Here is a 21,141-nt window from a genome sequence, read left to right as displayed (position 1 = left end):
CGGGCCATTAATGGTGGGAAAGGCTAAATGGACATCCTTGACCATCCCTCCACCTGACCGCCCAGTAAACATGAAGCAGTATCAGTTGCCAGGAGGGCATAAAGAAATCTCTGAGACAATTCAGGGGCTTCTAGAGGTAGGAATCATTCGGCCTGCAGTGTCCCCCTTTAACTCCCCAGTGTGGCCCCTGAAGAAACCAGATGGGTCCTGGAGAATGACAGTGGACTACCACCAGTTAAATAAGCATGCCCTGCCCCTGGCAGCAGCTGTACCCAACATGGTAACGTTACTGGAACACATAGAAAAGAACACTGGGGTATGTCATGAGGTGATAGATTTAGCTAATGCCTTCTTCTCCATTCCAATTGACAAGGCATCCCAAGATCAATTCGCATTCATGTGAGAGGGAAGACAATTCACATTCCGAGTTTTACCTCAGGGATATTTACATAGCCCCACCCTGTGCCACGGGATTGTGGCCAGGGATCTGAAAGAGATTACTTTAAGTCTGGCATTGTTCATTGCCCATTACATTGATGATGTCATGATTTCGGGCCCAACAGAAGAGGAGGTACAGCAAGGGTTAACCACACTGGTTGGGCACATGAAATCCTGAGGATGGGAGATCAATCCCAAGAAAATTCAAGGACCTGCCCAACAGGTGCAATTCCTAGGGGTGGTATGGGCAGGACCTGTTAGGCACATACCTGAAGAAGTGATCAATGTGATTGCCACCTTGCAGGTCCCAACTTCCAAAACTGAGGCTCAACACCTTGTGGGTTTGATGGGGTTTTGGAGGCAGCATATACCTCATTTAGCCCAAATCCTGAGGCCCATTTATCAGGTGACACACAAGAAAGCTCAGTTTGAGTGAAGGGAGCCACAGCAACAAGCCTTGACAGAGGCTAAGGCAGCAGTGGCAGCAGCCATGCCACTGGGGCCATACACCAAAGGGCAGCCCTTTGAGCTGCAGGTGTCCACCAATGCTGAAGTGGCTGTGTGGAGTTTGTGGCAAAAAGGGCCCTCAGGTAAACGTGTACCACTGGGGTTTTGGTCACAGCACTTGCCCAATACTAGCTAGTCTCCTTTTGAGCGGCAGCTTTTGGCACGCTATTGGGCTCTGGTGGATACTGAAAGGTTAACTGAACAAGATTCGGTGACACTTCGACCCTCCATCCCAATCATGACATGGGTGAAAGATGAGTCAGACAGTCCACGTGTGGGTAGGGATGGGGGAGAATTTCTTCCCGAAACTTCGGGGGGCCGAGCGCCAACGCATTTGGTCCTCCGAAGGTTGTTCGGGGAGAAATTCTCCACCCCCCCGCCCCCCCCCCCGGGATGGGACTTACCTTTCACGAATGTCCCTTCCGGCGGCGGGTCTCAGCGGCGGTTAGGCAGGTCTTCATCAGGGGCGGGGGCGGCAGCCAGTCTTTCGACCAGCTGCCGCCGCCGCCATTACAAGCAAAGTAAAAAAAAAAAAAAAACGCCCCTGTGATAGGCTTGTTGTTGTTGTTGTGGTTGTTGTTGTTCAGTCGTTCAGTCGTGTCCGACTCTTCGTGACCCCATGGACCATAGCACGCCAGGCCTTCCTGTCCTGCACACTCTCCCGGAGTGTGCTCAGGTTCATATTCATTGCATCGGTGATGCTATCTAGCCATCTCATCCTCTGCCGTCCCCTTCTCCTTTTGCCTTCAGTCTTTCCCAGCATCAGGGTCTTTTCCAGGGAGTTTTCTCTTCGCATTAGGTGGCCAAAATATTTCAGCTTCAGCTTCAGTATCTGTCCTTCCAATGAGCACTCAGGGTTGATTTCCTTTAGGATTGACTGATTTGACCTCCTTGCAGTCCAGGGGACTCGTAAGAGTCTTCTCCAGCACCACAGTTCGAAAGCATCAATTCTTCGGCGCTCAGCCTTCCTTATAGTCCAGCTGTCATAGCCATACATTACTACTGGGAAAACCATAGCTTTGATTAGACGGACCTTTGTTGGCAAGGTGATGTCTCTGCTTCTTACTATGCTGTCTAGGTTTGCCATAGCTTTCCTCCCAAGGAGCAAGCGTCTTTCAATTTCATGGCTAGGCTACGTTAATCGTCACGTAAAAAAAAAAAAAGCGCTTACGGCTAATGGCGGCCCCCATAGGGAGCCGCCATTCGCATTCCTTATTTGGTCCCTGTAGTCTACGTAAAGATTTACGTAGACTACGGCGAAAATAAGGACAACGCAAATGGAAGTGGTATATTGCAGAGCGGGCAAAACCGGGCCCTCAGGGGGTAAGTGCACTCCAAGAGCAAGTGCTAGCCTTGACCCCCACTGGGGAAAAGTTGCAAGAGAGCCCTGTAATAGGTAGACAAGTCTCCAGTGCTGGAAGCCCCACCCTATGTAGGGATGGCAGAGAATTCCGCCACAGATCTCGGTGAGGCCGAATGCACTGGCATTCGGCCTCACCGAGATCCATGGCGGAATTCTCTGCACTGGCATTTGGCCCCCCAAAATCTGTAGTGGAACAGCCTGCCCCCCCACCCCCCAGCGGATCCCCCCCGGGACGGGACTTACCTGGGGTGGATCTTGTGGGCGGCGGTGGCAGCTGCGGCTGCGGTGGCTGGTCTTCCGACCGGCTGCGGCCACCACCATTTGCAGTTTTTTTTTTTTTTTTACAGAGACGTGATAGGCTACGTAAGCTTTTACGTAGCCTAAAATGTCTGGGTAAAAAAAAAAGGCGTATGCAAATGGCGGCAGCTATGGCCGCCGCCATTTGCATTCCTTATTTTGGGCCGTCTTAGTCTACGTAAATATTTACGTAGACTAAGATAGTAAAAATAAGGGGAACGCAAATAGCATCCACTACGCTATTTGCGTTCCCCTTATTTTCGCCGTCTTAGTCTACGTAAATATTTACGTAGATTAAGATGGCAAAAATAAGGAACGCAAATGGTGGCGGCCGTAGCCGCTGCCATTTGCGTACGTGGTTCCCCCCCCCAGAGCCCTCCGCAGCCGGAAATCTGGCTGCGGACGGCTCTGGCCTGGCTGGGCCTGGCCGGCTGTTCCGCGGAGCTGCCGCGGAGCACAGCCAGCCATGGAGAATTCTGGGGGGGAGGAACGGAGCACCTCCCCCCCATCCAGGATTCTGGGGGGAGGGACAGAACATCTCTCCCCCCCACCATCAACTAGGGATGTACGAAAGTCACTTACCTGGTCTCGCAGCTTGCTTCGCGGTGGGGGGGAGGCGCTTCGCTTCTCCCCCCAAAGTTCAGGTGAGGGGGGGGAGCTGTCCCGCCTTGCCCGGCTGAAATTCAGGCCGGGGGGGAGGCTTCCCACCTCGCCCGGCCGAAATTCAGGCCAGGGAGAAGCGCCCCGTCTCCCCAGCCGCAAACTACGAAAGTAAAAAAAAAAAAAAAGACCCCGTGATAGGCTACGTAACGATTTACGCAGCCTATCATGGCTAGATTTGCAAAGTCAACTGTGATAGGCTACGTTAATTGTTACGTAGCCTATCACGGGTGACTTTGAAAAAGAAAAAAAAAAGTGTGTACGCAAATGGCGGCCCCCATGGGGCGCCGCCATTTGCATTCCTTATTTGGTCCTGGTAGTCTACGTAAAGATTTACGTAGACTACAGGGACCAAATAAGGAACGCAAATGGCGGCTCCCCATGGGGGCCGCCATTTGCGTACGCGCTTTTTTTTTTTCCAAAGTCACCCGTGATAGGCTATGTAACGATTAATGTAGCCTATCACGGCTGACTTTGGAGATCTAGCCGTGATAGGCTACGTTAATTGTTACGTAGCCTATCACGGGGTTGTTGGTTTTTTTTACTTCAGCTGTAATGGCGGCGGCGGCAGCCAGTCAAAAGACCGGCTGCCGCCCCCGCCCCTGCTGAAAGCCCACCGAACCGCCGCCGGGACCCGCCGCCGGGAGGGACATTCGGCTACGGTAAGTCCCATCCCGGGGGGGGGGAGCGGGGGGGTGTCGGAGAATTTCACCGCTGATTTCAGGGGGCCGAATGCGTTGTTGCTCGGCCCCCTGAAGATTCGGGGAGAAATTCTCCGACATCCCTACCATCAACATAATCCGCGAAAGGTAAGTGACTTTCGTACATCCCTATAAGGTGAGCCATACTGAAACGTGGTTCACAGATGGGTCTGCCAGATACCAGGGGAATGAAAGGGTATGGAGGGCAGCTGACATCAATCCCCAAAAGCAGGTTACCTTGTCCCGTGCTGGACAAGGCAAATCCAGCCATTACGCTGAGTTAATGGCAGTAATGATGGTGATTGAACATGCGGTAGAACAACAATCGGATACCGTGTACATAAATACTGACTCTTGGGCAGTGTATAAAGGATTGACAACATGGCTTTCCAAGTGGAAGCAAGATGATTTCTGCGTACATAACCACCCCTTGTGGGGTCAGGAGCTCTGGAAGCAAATCAGTCAATTGCTCCAGCAAATTACAGTATATGTTGGGAATGTTGATGGGCATGTCTCAGGAACACCTGAAGCTTCGTACAATTAGGCTGCTGATCAACTGGCTAAAGTGCAGGCAGCCCTGCCCATTCTAAACCAGGGGGAGGAGATGCTAACATTGGCCCGATGGGCACATGAAAAGTGCGGGCACCTGGGGGCCAAAGCAACGCAGGAATGGGCTATTCATAGAGGCATTCCCTGCCCTGTGGATGCAGCAGCCACCGCAGTTGCTACACGTGAATTGTACTTGAAGCTCAAGCAGATGCCCCTCCTGAAGCTTCCTCTAGGGCAGTTGCACAGAAGAGGGGGGCCAGGGCAAATATGGTTGGTGGACTATGTAGGTCCACTGCCCCAATATGGAAGGTGGCAGTATCTACAAACCACGGTAGATACCTATTCAAGTTACTTATTAACATACCCATGTGCCCAAGCTACACAACAAAGTACAATCAAGCAATTGGACTTTCTGATCAGGAGATATGGGGTACCCATTCAAATCCAGTCTGATAATGGAAGTCACTTCACAGGTGCAGACATGAGGGACTGAGCCAATGAATGGAATATCCAGTGGATATACCACATTCCCCATCATCCACAAGCATCTGGATTGATTGAACGGATGAATGTGTTGCTCAAGCAAAAGCTGAAACAGCTGACCCCTGACCATACCTTAAAATGGTGGGGGACAATCTTGGAGCAAGCTGAGTTTGAATTAAACAGCCACCCCCTAGGGGTTGGCCAAACACCTCTGCAACGTATGGTGGGGTTGCTAGCGCCAGCACCAGTAGAGCACCTCATGGTGTGGAAAACCCAGCCATATGGAATCCTGCCCCTCTGGGCAACACCAGACAGTGCAGGGGCGGACCTCACAACACCAGAAGGGGTGGTGGTACCTGCTGGAGGGCGAGTCACTGTACCCCTTGGCATAGGGGTGACCGTCCCCTGTGGGACCTATGGGCAAATTGCACCACGATCTGGCCTAGCCCTTAAGGGAATACAGGTGTTAGGAGGGGTAGTGGATCCCGACTCTCAGGGTGAACTAAAGGTGCTGCTACATAACACAAGTGCAGAGGATGTAGCCCTTTCCACTGGGCAGCATATAGCCCAGCTAATCTGTGAAAAACTGAGTGTGCCTACTATCCAAGAGGTAGCAGGTCCTGGTAAACCCACAAGCAGGGGGGACAAAGGATTTGGATCCACAGACAAGGATCTAACTCCAGGACAGAAAGTATGGGTGATGTATCCAAATCAACCTGATCAGACAGGAGAAATTCTCAGTAAAGGGCCGGGGGCTACGTATTGGGTATTATTGGCCACTGCCACCTCTCCTGTCTGTCTTGACATAGCTAAACTGAAACGGTGAGAATGATTAAAATGCACGTTTCCCCAGGTGTTGCTGCAACATGGCGAAGATGAGCTGGGGCACACTGCCGGAAACATGCACAAAAAGGCCCAACTGGCTGCACTTCTTAGGACCAGATACCTATATGACAAGAAACAGCAGTGGCAAAAACAGGTTTGGGTGTGGGATGGATGCCCTCATAATGCTCTCTTAACTGTCATGGCATGGAAATGCCAGTGGGAGCTGTTGGCCCTGGCACAAGGACTGCACCCTGAGTGTCCTACTTTAGCCTCCATCCAATTGAGGCAATTGCCCGATTGGGATGGGCTTTGGGGGGTGCCCTACATTAAGCTACCGCCTACTGGCATGCCGGATAGTGAATCCCTGTCATGTCTTTGGGTCTGGAAGTCTTCTGGATGCGAAACATTCGTTACCCTACTTATGTTGCCGATATTGCTAAAAGGAACATGACGTATAATGTACAGGTGTAGTAACTTTATCTCTGTGTTATTTCTTTGCATATAGAATGAGAATGAGATTAATGTGGCCAGCATTCTTGGTGCTTGTCTGGGCACAGTCTGACCTGCCTGCTCGGGAAATGGCTTCCATATCAAACTCCAAGCTGACACCTGGGAAGGGCTACATGACTACCCTCTCGTTATGTATGCGAGCAACAAGTCCTGTCACAGAAGCAGTGGCTTCCGGGCACTCAAGGCAATTGTATGAATATTACAGGGATGGGCTTATATTAGTATGTATCCTTTATACTACTGTTAAGCAACTATATATGAAAGTGCAGACCCTTATTTGGTGAAATGAGGCAGGGGACAAACAATAGGACTTGAAGGAAGAATTGTGCACACCAAGGGGTGGAATGTAGAGGAAAACCACCGGAAGTCTATTGTATATCGAGGAGATAGGGATGGTGTGCCACAGTTGTTCCTTCTATTCCCATGTCTCCTGGAAGACCTTAAAACTTAGGCCTCCTTAAAGCCTTTAGTGTGAACTGAAATTCCATTTTCAGAGTTAGTTGCAGGTGGCGATGGCATGGCCTTGAAATGCGGGAGGATGACATGAACAATAGTACGGCCTTGGAATGCGGGAGGGTACCATCTGGCTATTGTCCACTTGCTTTGCCTGATCTTTTGAGTGGTACAGATATGACATACATCATCAGGTGGTTTAAGCACAACAGGTGTGATTAATTGAGGTGCTGTCCTAAGCGACACGTAGCACTCAAGAAATTAAGGTATAAAAAAGCCCGCAGTTTTGCCCAAAAGAAGCTTTGATGCAGACCTGACTGGGAAGGTGCTGCATGCCGGCTGTAGACTGGGGTCTCCTAGTTGTCGTCCCTGGGACTCCTGACAACTGACTGAGGACTGCTTGCTTGGTACTGTATATTCGTCTTTGATATCCTTTTGCCTGCTTTAAATAAAATCCTTTTGACTTCAACTCACTTGTGTGCTTATTGGTCCTGAATCCAAAAAGAACCCTTGCCTTTGGCAAGACAAGACACTCAGCCCCCAAAAGGCTGACCAGCAGAGCCCACACTGCATAGAGGGAGGGAGGGAGAGAGGAAGGGAGGGAGAGAGGGAGGGAGGAAGCCACACTTCAAAGAGGTATTTAGGAAGGGCCCAGAGAGCTAAAAGCACATCTCAGGCCCCTCCCACACCCAGTAGCACCAGTAGAAACCACCGACTGGCGGTCCCCATCTCTCCTCTCCCCTGCCACAAGCCAGACATGGGGCAGGGCATTTTTCAGGTTAGAGAAAGCAAAAACAAACAAAAAAATGACAATCATCAGCTGCTGCATATAATAGTCAATGTCTCATCTGAAAAAGTACTTTGACTTTCATCCCCCACAAATGTCCCTGATATTTTTCTACCACCACCCTTTATGGGAGTGGACTCTCCCCACATAACCCATTTTGTCATTGCAGCAACTCTGTGATGTAGGTAGGGATGTCAGAGAATGCCAGTGCATTCGGCCCCCCGAACTCCGTGGCAGAACAGCCTGCCCCCCCGCCCCCCCCGCGGATCCCCCCCGGGATGAGACTCAGCTGGGGTGGATCTTCCGGGCGGTGGCGGCTCTGGCGGTGGCTCCGGCGGCGGCTCCGGCCTAAAGATTTACATAGGCTAAAACGGTGAATAAAAAGGGGATGCAAATAGCGCCCGCTATGCTATTTGCGTTCCCCTTTATTTTCACCATCATAGTCTACGTAAATATTTACATAGATTAAGATGGCCAAAAAGAAGGAACGCAAATGGCGGCGGCCGTAGCCACCGCCATTTGCGTACCGGGTTTTTTGTTTTTTTTACCCAGAGCCCTCTGCAGCCAGAAATCCAGCTGCGGACGGCTCTGGCCTGGCCGGGCCGGGCCTGGCCGGCTGCTCCGCGGAGCTGCCGCAGAGCACAGCTGGCCGTTCGAGGATTCCAGGGGGAGGAACGGAATGCTTCCCCCCCATCAACATAATCCACGAAAGGTAAGTCACTTTTGTACATCCCTAGACGGAGGAGAATCTACCAGTCCAATAGGAATGGGAAATCTATCAGTTTCACTTTGGGATAGATGAGAATGTAGTTTTTGTTCACACAAAACACATGAGCATGACCTGTTCAAAAAGCCCCAAACATGATCACAAGCACATGCCCACTGAAAATGTTCACAAATCGCCAGACAGGGGCTCATGTTCGATATGTGCAACATTCCCAGTTTGGTTTTGCACAAATGTCCTAATTTGCACAAATTCTCCCCATAGACTGAATCAGCCCCACTTTAGTCTATGGAAGATGGTTGCGCAAATAAGGGCATTTACCCAAATTTGGGGAAATTTGCACAAATTTCACATTTGATTGCTGTGCGATTGGCACAAGTCTCCCATTCATGCAGAGTGTGCAGCGATCGCATATGTGAACAGGAATTGGGCATGACTGAGACAAGCAGTAAGACAATGTTTGCAGAATCCTAGCCATCTGGAACATCACTCATTCACCCATTCCTACTTTTGTTTTCTCCCATATCCATTAAAAATAAAACAAAACAAGAATTCTTCTCTCCTAAATATGAAGAACCTGGCAAATTTTGGTAAATTCTGAACAAAACTGAACTGAAATGAAATTCTCACCCATCTGCATGAGCCAAATCCATCATGGAGAGTATCACGTTATACCTGTCTTACCCTGCCCTACTGAAAGGGAAAGTAAAGGGTGATATCGCAGTGGTAGAAAGCACTATGGAAGCACCCTCCAATCTTCCTGCCAGCATGCAAATTGAATGTTCACAACACGTTTGAGCCCCTATAAGCATTTGATTTGGCCTGTCCTGAGAATTTTTATTAAACTTTAATAAAATTCTCATAAGAGATTGGAGATACAGATGGGATCATTTTTCCAGCACTAGCAAGGAAACTCCAGGCAGTGCCACCATGGATGTGGATGCATTAGGGTCCAGCAAGCTGCCAGAAACAGCCTGGTAGTCCACATGTGACCTGTGGGCCACACTTTTTGCAATCTTGCATTACAGGTTGGTATATATATATATATATACCCATATAAATAAAAGGCTTGATTCCTTTCTGGTGAATTGCAGGATATTTATGCATTGCTAAAAGTAATTGCTAATGTCATCCATTGTTTATATTAGGGCTGTGCACAAAAGGCCTCTCAAAATTCTCCAGCCTTTTTCTGGGCAGAGAAATTGGGGGGGACAGGTTCACTGAATTTCTTCTAGGGGAGGAGAAATTCTCCAGCAGTTTCTCACAGATAAGGCTCACTATTGGCAGGGGTTGTAGCACAAGTCCTTTCTTTTTCTTCCTAAGGGCTTTTAGTTTACTGCACTTCTTCTGTGGGTGGCAACAGCATCAGCTATGTTGAAGCTTCCACTTTCCTGAGGCAGAATTTTAAATATATGTTGGTGGTATTTTTGAACTTACCTAATCACTGCAAGGTGTCCGAGGTTGCTGCATGTGTTTTCTCTCTCTTATACAACTTTCCATTCCTCTGCAGCTTTGCAGGCCCCCTGCACTTCCTGAACTGAAAAAGCCCAATGTGAAGAATTGCCTCATCATGGTGTCTTCCTCATTATGGCTTTAACTGAAGTGCAGGAAGCTGAGGAGGCTACAGACTGGCAGAGAGATGACTGTACAATGAAAGACAGGCCACTCATGCACACTCCTCAGCCACCTCATAAGGTAAGCCCAAGAACCGCAAACACAACCCATGAGAATTTCTCCAAAATGTCTTCACCTTTGAATTTCTTTTTGAAAGCAATTTCTTTTCTATCAAATTGGATGAGAATAGTTGGGGGAAAAAATGTGGGAGAAATTTTCAGCACAGCACTAGTTTGTATTGTAGACACACCTTTGTCTGTCTGAAGATGGGTCTGCTGGAACTTAACTCTACAAGACAGAGAGAGAAAAGACAGTTCGATCTCCAGCTCCCTTGATGCTCTGGGACTGATACTTGAGGGTAAGGATCGTTAAGTTGCCCGAGTCAGTCTGGGAATGTGGCCGAACCACCCCTGCCTGCACCCCTGAGCCCTGCTTGCTGAGCCCCTGCCCCTCCTTGCCCCCTGCCCATGCTTGGTGAATCACCTGCACTCACCCTGGTGGCCTTGTCACGGTCACCATTTTTTGAGAAATAAAATGGTGATAGCAAAAATGTGCATATTTGTGCAGGCTCAAACGTGCATTTTTGTGAATGCACATATTTGTGTATGCACGGAGATGTGCATTTTGCAAAAATGTGCATTTTGCACACACAGATATGCACATTTGCCAAAAATGCATACTTTTGCACATGCAAATATTGCATTCACAAAATGCACATTTTTGCACATAGGAAAATGTGCATTTTTGTGATCACCATTTTATTTTTCCAAAAAATGGCAACTGTGGAGCTCGATGAAGCCACTGGGATGAATGCAGGCTGCCTGGGAGGGGCTCGAATGCAGTCCAGGGACTGGTGAGCAGGGGTAGGAGCTGGGCAGGCATCTGGAGAATCCGGATAGGGGTGATTTCACACATCCCTACTTGAGGCTCCGATCCAAAATTTGGTTACCTGGTGGAGCAGGCCATGTCCAGCCCCACTTGAGCTAATAGGGCCCATCAATTTACGGTATTTCTAAGAAATATTATTTCTTTTCTAAGAAAAGGGGTGAGAATTAAAAAAGGAATGCATGTTCAGAAAACCAAAGAGGACTGTAAACTATCTCTGCCAGATGGAGGGGGTTGCTTCACTCTGAACTACTATGTGTCCAAAATAGGACACTACCTCCCCAAAATAGGTTCAGTGCCTTGGATACCTCCTTTAGAGTTCTGTCTGGTTCTGACTAAAACCCAGAATGGATTCACAGCCCCATTGAGATTGGAGCCACCAGTGTCTACCAGCAGGACTGTTGCCGGCCTGAATTTTCCCAGCCTTACTTGGAGTTGTCTGTGGTTATGCTTCTTTCTGTGCTCTTCTGGATGTCCCTGCAGACTCCACCTAAGGTAGGTTTGTTGACCATGAGGTGCAGCCCCCTGCCACCTTTGCTGTAGTGTTTCATGATGTTTGGGATACTTCCCAAGTGAGGTTATACTGTCTACATGGTTCCCAAAATTGCTACATTTGGGAACACAAGTAGGAGGATAAGGGAGGGAAGGGAGGTTCCCAGAGCATATGGGCCCTAATCATGCCATGTGGTCGATGGTACATTTGCATCCTTTTATTGAAGGAATTGCTATTTCCCACACCAGGCCAGCAGAGGAAATCTAGTAGAGTCTCAAAGATCAAACAGGGCATTGAAACTTTCAGCACCAGGATGTTGATAAAGTGTGCAGATTCTGTGTAGAAAGTGAAAGGTCATTTTGGCTGAAAAAAAATGGCAATAGAACCTAAGAACCTCAGAAGATCCAGCTGGATCAGACCAAAGGCCTGTCTAGTCCAGCATTCTGTTCACACAAATGCCCTGACCCCGACGCCAGCTTGTCTGGCTGAAAGCGGGGAGCATTGTGGGCAGGTGGGGAGAGAAGACGTGGCTGCTTGTCATTGGGCACCCCCAGTGACACCATCAAGCAGGGAAGGGCAGGCAGAGTTGCTTTAAGCTCTGCCCCCCCCCATCCTCAGCTCTCTCGCTCACGCAGCTCCCTCCCACCCTCCCTTAAGCAGTGTGGGTTTATTACCAGTTGCCCTTTTGGGAGCCATGTAGGATTTTTTGGCTCACAGTTCAATTGGCCTTCTCCTGTGAGTCTTTTTGCCGACTTCACACTGTTATTGGGGTAGGGTGCATCCTGTAGGCGAATTAGGTCCAATCTCTCATAGGTCACATTTCAGTTGGTGGCTAGGACAGGCAAAAGCAGAAAGAGATTAGGGATGGTGTGCATGCAGAGGCACCTTATGGTCACAGGTGACACCTGTGGCCCCCTGAATGGGTTGTGTGGCTTGGCGGGGGGATAAGGGTTGCCTGGGAGCCCAACCCTCCTCACTCACCCAGGTGTTTGGCGGCACCAGGAGGGGGTGACAGGGGAAGGTCTACCTCCCCCAGAAGGGGCAGTCTGGAGGGGTGTGTTTTCAACACCACCCCTCAGGCTGGGTGTGTTTTCACCCAAGAAATGTCAGCTAGTCGCTGACACAGTCAGGTGCCCATCCTAGGTACCCCTTTGCAGATATTTTCAATAAATGTGGCCCAATTTTCAACCCAAACCTTGTTGTCCATCTCTTCTTTGACCCATCTCCACTTGCAATGCCCAATCAGCTGTAGGAACATTGCAGGTATCCAGTTGGGGCTTAAAGCCTGCTGATTTCTCACCAGCTTGCCCTCCCCCGGGCATCAGTCTGCGGATCCCATGCTTCCCCAACTCAGTGTGCATGAAGTTGGGGAAGCATGGGGATCCCCACTCCCTCACCCAGCCACAAAATGGCAGCTTGGGCTTTTTTCATAAAAGGCTATTTTACACAAAAGGTGTCTGTAAAGCAACCCATTTACACAAAATTACAGGCACAAATGGTCTAAATAGACCATTTACACCTGTAATCTTGCATAAACTGGCCAGTTTATGGCCACTATTTGCATAAAATGGACCTTTACAAGAAAGGCTGAGCAGCCATTTTGTATAAAATGGCAGCTTGGCAAGGGACTGGGAGACCACGTGCCACTCACAGCTGGCAGAGGTCTAGCGAGCAGCACACAAGGCAGGCTGAGGTGAGTCAGTCCATCCCTAATCAGCTGCCTGTGGGAAGCTCACAGTAGGTCAAGAGTGCATTAGCACCCTCCTTCTTTTGTTCCACTGCAATTGGTACTCAGAGATATACTGCCTCTGTTACTGGAGGTAGCATATAGCCATCCTGACTAGTAGTCATTGCTAGCCTTATCTTCCATGAGTTTGTCTAATCCTCTTTTGAGCTCATCCATGGTGGTCATCATGACATCTTGCAGTAGTTCCATAGTTTAACTATGTGTTTGTGAGGAATGACTTCCTTTTCTCTGTCCTGAATCTCCCACCATTCAGCTTCATGGGATGACCCTAGGTTATCATATTATGAAAGGGGGGAGGGGAAACTCCTTACCCACTTTCTCCACATCGTGCATAATTTTGTACACCTCCTCTATCATGTCTCCCCATACTTGCATTTTTTCTAAGTTGAACAGTCCCAGAAATTGCAACTTTTCCACAGAGGGAAGTTGCTCCAGCCCCTTGATCATGTTGCTTGCCCTGTTCTGCATGTTTTTCCAACTCTCAATATTCTATTTGAGGTGCGGTGACCAGCACTGTATTCAGCGTTCAATGTGTGGTTGCACCAGGGATCCCCAATGCAGCACCCATGGGGACCTCCAAGCTCTTCACTTTCCTTGCCTCCTTAAAACACACACACACCTGGAAAATGTTAGGGTACTAGGTTCTCCTTCCTGTTCCTGAACCTGCTGCTGATCAACTGTTTGGCAGGCAGGCAGGCAGGCAGGCAGAGAAGGGAAGAGCCCCAGCCAATCTTCTTCCTCCCCCTCTTTCTTTCTTTCTTTCTTTCTTTCTTTCTTTCTTTCTTCCTTCCTCTCTCTCTCTCTCTCTCTCTCTCTCTCTCTCTCTCTCTCTCACACACACACACACACACACACACACACACACACAGCACCTTCCTGGGTAGGGGTTCTGATGACAGAGAAGGAGGTAGGATTGCCAGGTGGGGAATGGAGCAGCTGATAATCCTGCAGTTGAGATAAGGAAAATTGTTTCTCTCTCTGTTTGGGGCTAGGGGCATTTTCTTTTCCTTTTTGGTTGGGAACTGGTGTGTGTGTGTGTATGTGTGTGTGTGTAGGATGAGCATAGCAATTCTGTGCAGGCCTACTCAGAAGTAATTCCATTGAGTTCCATGTAAACATGCTTAGGATTGCAACTTTACATTGGTATTTTATTGTGTTTCTATGAGATCAAATATAAGGATTGGCTTTGAAGTTCAGCTCATTCCTCTGCTTGTACCCAGCTTATTGGGTGAATTACTTGTTTTTTGACTACCCAGGCCCCCATGGGAACATTATGTGATTATCCTCACTCTATGGGAGCCATTTTGTGGTGGTGCCCAAAGCAGTTTCTCAAATTCTGAAATGTTCCCATAGGTTCAAAACCTTGGAAACCCTTGTGTCACACTATACTGTACTATATACTGTATACTATATACTATATAGGCAGTTTTATTTTCAGTTCCTTTTCTAATTATGCCCAATAGGGAATGTGTCTTCTTCACAACAGCTGCACACTGGGTTGGCATTTTCAGTGAGCTACAGGAAGGACTGTGCTAAAGGAAGAACTGGAAGGATGTCCTGTGGACAGGCAAGGGAAGTTAGGAGGCTAGGAAATATGAGAAGCAGCGCAGCTAAGAAAGTAGCAGGGTGTGCCTAAATGTCACACATTGACTTAAAAGAGCAACGAAAACTTTGGTTAGAAGTATGTAACTATGCTTTGCATGTCATTTCATATATTTTCTGTTTGCAAGTCTAAGTATTCAGATATAGTTTTGTGCCAGCTTGCAGAAAGGAGGTTATTACAGGAGAAGACAAGACAAAACTGAGGATTAACTACAGGTATGATTATAGGTTATAGGCTATAGAAACTAGGGCTGGATATTTCACATAGAAGCTCTCTCCCAGCAAAATTGCTGATTAAGTACAAAAGCTGAGGAGGATTCTGACAACAGAAAGGAACAGGACTCAATTTATAACATAAATGTTTTTTTGTGTTGTTTTTTAAATGGCAAAGCTCAAATTTTCCTCCCCACAGGCAAAGTTAGTGTTGAAGACTCTCTGTGGCTTGTAGCCATTCATTTGTCATGTCCTAGGTGGAACACTTTGTTGTGATGTATCTTGTCAGGTTGTTTCATTCACATCACATAGTGTTACATCATCTAATGCAATTTGACAGATGCGATTTGACATTACATGACATGAAATATGTTATAGACGAAATTTAAAAAGCAATTGCTGGGAGGTGGGTAAATCTCCTACCTCTTTTTGCACAAGGAAAAAGAAATGATTCCACATGTCTAAAGGAATTGCTTGTGGGATCACACACACACACACACACACACACACACACTTCAATAGTTTAAACAACTGCTTAAAAAATCCCAGCCTCAAACTGGTACATTGGTATCTGGCACCTAGTTCTCCTAGAAGAATTGATTCATCAGGCTTGGCTCTTCAGCCAAACCTGGGGGGTGGCTCCATGAGTGATTTACCTGAATTGGCTGCATTTGCAAGTCATTAGGGATACATGACATCATGGCCATCCAGCAGCCACCCTGGAGTTTATCAGCAAAAAACTGGATTTGCTGAGATTGCTTGAAGTCCGATTCTTTTCCTTCAGTCAGTTTCTCCATGGTATAGTTGGAGTGTACCCCAACCCACACATTTATTTCAGGTATGCTATCCCTGCTCAGAGGTGTGTATTTTTCACTGTGACCCTGGTCAAGGGCTATTTCCTATTGCTGTGTATCCCAGCACAAACCAATTGGTGTCTACTCAGAAGTCGCTCCCATTGTGGCAAATAAGGTTTGTCTCCTGAATGTGCACACCAGAGATCTCTCTCAACTGAAATAACACATTTTAAAGCACTTCCCTAAAGGAGGTAAAGCACTTTCCCCAAGTTGTTGTGATTCTCCCTTATTTGGTTTATTGCCTTCAGAAATAACCAATTCAGACCTTCATTCCAGCACAGCGTTGGGTTAGAAAGGGGGCTGGTTTCCCATCCATTTGTTTCCCCTCCTTTCCCAGAACAAACATGTGTGTCTACTTGGAAGTAACTCCCATTGTGGTCAATGAGGCTTGTTCCTGATATGCACACTCCTGAAGTTACTGAGATCCCCCCATGAATCGAAATAATGCATTTGGAGAGCCTTAATGTCAAAGCTTTGAAGCTTCGATTGATTGCAGCAAGACAGCAAAGACACTGTGTTCCTATAATGATTGTCACTGAAAGGAAGCAGGGAAGAGAAAGAGAGTGATTTCTGTGGATGCAGGCAAGGAAACCTCCCAGGATTGTATTAAAGGAGAAAGGGGGGAGCCTGGAGGGGGGAGCATCTCTTATTAGTTGAGCAGCCCCTGCCCATCAGATGATGTTCATTCCACACACACCCCATCCTACCTGGAAGTATGTTCTCTGAAGCAACTTTTACCACTGCAATACACTTGCTTGTGGAGCCCTGTGCTGAGAAAAGCTGGCTCCTTGAAAAATCTGGGTAAGCCATGATTGGCTTCTCCTTCTGTTGTCATTGAGAAACCCCCCTCCCCCCCAATAACCTCTGCTGAGGGCTTGCTCTTGGCAGTTCCACATGGACCTGTGGCCCAGTTGGGGTCCACCAGGAGAAGAGCCTTCAGCACAGTGACCCCCTTTCTTTGAATTCCCTGCCCCTGGAGTAGGGATGTCAGAGAATTCCACGATGGATCTCAGTGAGGCCGAAGGCCAGTGCATTCGGCCCACTGAAATCCATCGTGGAACGGCCTGCCACCCCCCCGCCCCCTGCGGATCCCCCCTGGGACGGGACTTACCTGGGGCGGATGTTCCGGACGGCGGCGGCTCCAGCGGCGGCTGGTCTTCCAACCGGCTGCCACCGCCGCCATTTGCAGTCTGGTCTTTTTCTCTTTTTTCCCCCATAGACATGATAGGCTACGTAAAGACTTACGTAGCCTATCACATCTGGGTTTAAAAAAAAACAAAAACGCGTACGCAAATGGCGGTGGCTACGGCCGCCACCATTTGCATTCCTTATTTTTCGCCGTCTTAGCCTACATCAATATTGACATAGACTAAGATGAAGAAAAGAAAGGGGAAGGCAAATAGCGCCCACTACGCTATTTGCGTTCCCCTTTCTTTTCTTCGTCTTAGTCTACGTCAATATTGACGTAGACTAAGACGGCGAAAAATAAGGAACGCAAATGGCGGCGGCCGTAGCCACCACCATTTGCGTACGCGTTTTTGTTTTTTTTACCCAGAGCCCTCCGTGGCTGGAAATCGGGCTGTGGACAGCCCTGGCCTGGGCTTGGCCGGCTGCTCCACGGAACCGCCGCAGAGCACAGCCAGCCATCGAGGATTCCGGGGGGAGGGATGGAACGCCTCTCCCCCCATGAACAGAACTCGCGAAAAGGTAAGTGACTTTCATACATCCCTACCCTGGAGATCAGGCAGGCACCAACACTGTGTTGTTTCAGGAATGCCTCCGGAAAACAGCACTGTTCCAGGAGGCGTTCCATAATTGACCAGTTATGTTTTTTATTGGCATTGTATTTTTAAACAAGTATAATTTTAATGTGGTGTCTTAAGTTTTTTTTATTATTTTACTGTTTTATTTCTTGTGCTCACCACTCCAAAATGTGTTCTAGATATGGAGTGGTATATAAATATTGTAAATAAATAAATAAATAAATAAATAAATAAATACTGTATGCTCTTTGGTTTATTTATTTCTATTCCACCCAATAGATGAAGCTTTCTGGGCGGTTCACAAAAATTAAAACCACAAAGTACAGAATGAACCAATATAAAATATGAAAGCTTAAAACTACATTATCAAAGTACAACCAAAATAAAACCTAGCAGCAATGCAGAGATTTAAAATGCAGGTTTAAAACAGCAGAGCAAAAAACCTAGAGTGCTAAAATGCTGGGGGGAAAATTTAAAAGGTCTTCACCTGGAGCCGAAGGGCATACAATGTAGATGCCATGCGAACCTCTCTAAGGAGCTCATTCCTCAGCTGGGATGCCACAGCAGAAAAGGCCCTCTTCCTGGTACCCACCCACCTCACTTCCTTTGGCAGGGGCTCCCAGAGAAGGAAGGTCCAGACAGATAGGTATAGGAAGAGGTGATCCTTCAGATAACCTGGCCCCAAGCCATTTCCCCTTTTGTCATATATTAATTATGACATTTGTTCCTAATTCCTGCCTCCATGCCATCAACCTTTTTGGAAAGATATTTGACTGCCACTGTAATCCTCTACATGTCTAATCAGAGGCTAAGTAGTTATAAGATTGCAGCTTCAGTATATGTTCGTACATCCTACAGTTAAACTTACATGATAACCATTGTTTTCTTCATCATATTTTGCTTTTTTCCCAAAAGTTGAATGTGATCTCTTTGTTAATTTACATTGATCCATTTTATCTTCTGCATTCATTTGAATTTTGCATTCTGTTTTGTTTTTGTTTTAATGTTAAGCAACATTTTAAAAAATCCCAGCTGTTTCATAACACTAGCCTGACCTACTGGAGGTCTAAAATCAAGATGGTTTGTTTAAGCGGAATTGTGATGCAACCCTAATTCTGATTGACTGTTCTGGAAATTTGAGTTCATTAAATTCTGGGAATGATCCAACATGTGTCCAGATTGAGACTCCATAATACCCTGAAAAATATTCAGAAACATGCACCAGCCATGTGAGTTGCCATCTGGATGCATGTTGGAGTAGACAAGGAGAACAGTTGAGGATGCCAAAATACACTGGAAAGGATTCTGGTGTTTAATTGCAACAAGTGTTTGTTGGTCCAAGACAATAAAATGCCCAAGCTAATTTAAAAATTCCAAACAAACTGAGAAGTTTTATAATCTGATGTTTCCAAAGACAGTATTCCAGATTTTGCTTTGACACTCAGCTTTGATGATTGCCTACATTGCATTTTTAGTTTGCACAAGTTTCACACATCTCATTCAATGACACATTTTGAAAAGCAAGTTTATTTATTATTTGCCAGTTATTTTTCAGACATTCTGTTTATAGATGTACCTGAATTTGAGATGCAAACTTGGAATTTCTTCAAATGCATAGCCAGTTATGTATATTTGATCTGAAGCTCTCAAAGTCCTTGAAAATGAAATCTTAAATGATCCTATTCATGATGTGCTATTGTCTTAGTGTTTTGGATTTGCCTCCCCAAAGCCTCCCTATTCAAGAAATGCCTTTTTCAAATCTAATATGCAGTTACACGATTTCATGTCCACATATTCTCTTCCTATGGGTCCATCTTGTGATTAATGCATGCTGCCATGACTGCTGCTGCATGCCAGTTCTCTATTTTTACACATAAAAAAGGGATGCACAAAAGATGAATCTATCAACAAATGCAGATGTTGGGCTTGATCAGGGCATAGAAGGAATGGGCTTGATCAGCTCACATATCACCAACACATGATCAGGATTCCATGAAATGTGTTTTCAGTAGATGGACTAAGGAGATAAAGAAATGCAGGAAAACTGACAAAAGATGTTAGAGATGGTTGAATCTTTGACAAAAAGAGGGTTTTTAAGGCCAGATCTTTCTAAGATATTGTTCATTACATGTATACAATGTATAAGGGAGCTTGTCTTGAAATACGTACATTCCTGTACTGTGAGCTGAGTAAATGAACTGTACAAACTTGACATTTTTGAACTTCAGAGGTATTCCTACTCATGGCATGGAATTAAACATGATCACCTGGTAATTGCTGGAGACTCTGGTCCCAGGCCATAGTTTAAAGGCATGAGATACAGCAACTTGGCTAAAGCTAAGTAGATTTGGTCATGGTCAATATATCTGGATGGGGGAGGGCCAGGTAACCTTATGAATGCCAACTTGTGTTCCATGATGGAAGAAAGGTGGTATAATTTTTTGTGAACTGCCCAGAGAGGTTAGGCTTTTGGGTGGTATATAAATGTAATTAATCAATCAATGTAAAGAATGATAAAATAAATGAAGTAGCTATGAAAGCAGCAACTTCAGAATCCAGATCAAAACTCGGTTGTTCCAAAGTGATCAATTCATACCATTGTGTTTTGTTCATTGAGGAAATCATCACCAAGGACACATCACCTATGCTGTCTCCCTCAAGAAAACTTCAGTAATTGTGGTGTAGGATTGAGGCCACAGTCTTGATTTGATCATTAAGAAAAAATGCAGACAATTTCACAGAAGCAAGGATGGCGGGGGGAGGGGGCATTAGCCTAGCTGAATTTTCTACACTGACTAAGCAGCTTTATCATTTCAAGGACAGAGAGGGAAAAGAGGACGTCAACTCTCCCTAAATGTAAATTACTGGCACAATTGCTGCTACTTATGCCAACATAAAGCTGAATTTAACAGGGCCCTCTGGAGTTTTAAATCCTCTGAACAGTGAACATAATGGGCAGTAGGCACTTTCTTTCAGGCAAGTTGTCAGGATTAAAGTGAGAAATTTGTAGGTAGGGAAATGGTCACCTTAGTGAGCTCATGAAAAATAAAAATTAATGATGAGTTTCTTGTTGATATCCAGTTCACAGATTATCAATAAAAAAAACTGGATCAGAAACCCCACTTTACAGTTCCCTTATCATTGCCTAGAGATTCTGTTTATAATGTGGCAAACTCCAGGAAAGATCATTTTTGACAGAAAGCAATAATTAGTTTTCAAGTTGAAGAAAAGTTCAGGAATTGTTTCGTAGCCTCAGTGTATAGTACTGAGATTTCTAAGGCAGCCACACTGCTAGATTACATCTTCTAAAGCAGGAATTGCCAGCTGGTGGCCTACAGCCTGGATTCTGTTGATTCTCAGAACTTTTCAATTGAGCCCCAAGAAATGTTAATCAAGAGTAGTAAAGATTGTGCTCACAGTTTCACAGATAAAAGAAATGAAACCATTTTTAAAAACATTGTGAATTATATATCCCACATTTGAAACTCACATCTCTCTCGGTTTTGTGTGTGTGATGCCTTGCCTAATTGTTTTTCAAACACTTTATTATAGATCCTCATCACTTCTGATGGTGTCAAATGGTATGGAATTAAATACATTTCCCCAACTACAGCCTGGTATCCAAATGCAGCAGAAGGAAGTGAGTCAGTGTTTGCTCCAGTGTTGTTGTTGT

The sequence above is a fragment of the Heloderma suspectum genome, chromosome 9 (assembly GCF_057233095.1).
Source record: "Heloderma suspectum isolate Gila_16-S chromosome 9, 16-S_ref, whole genome shotgun sequence".
Classification (NCBI taxonomy): domain Eukaryota; kingdom Metazoa; phylum Chordata; class Lepidosauria; order Squamata; family Helodermatidae; genus Heloderma; species Heloderma suspectum.
Note: the sequence above shows the minus strand (reverse complement) of the source record.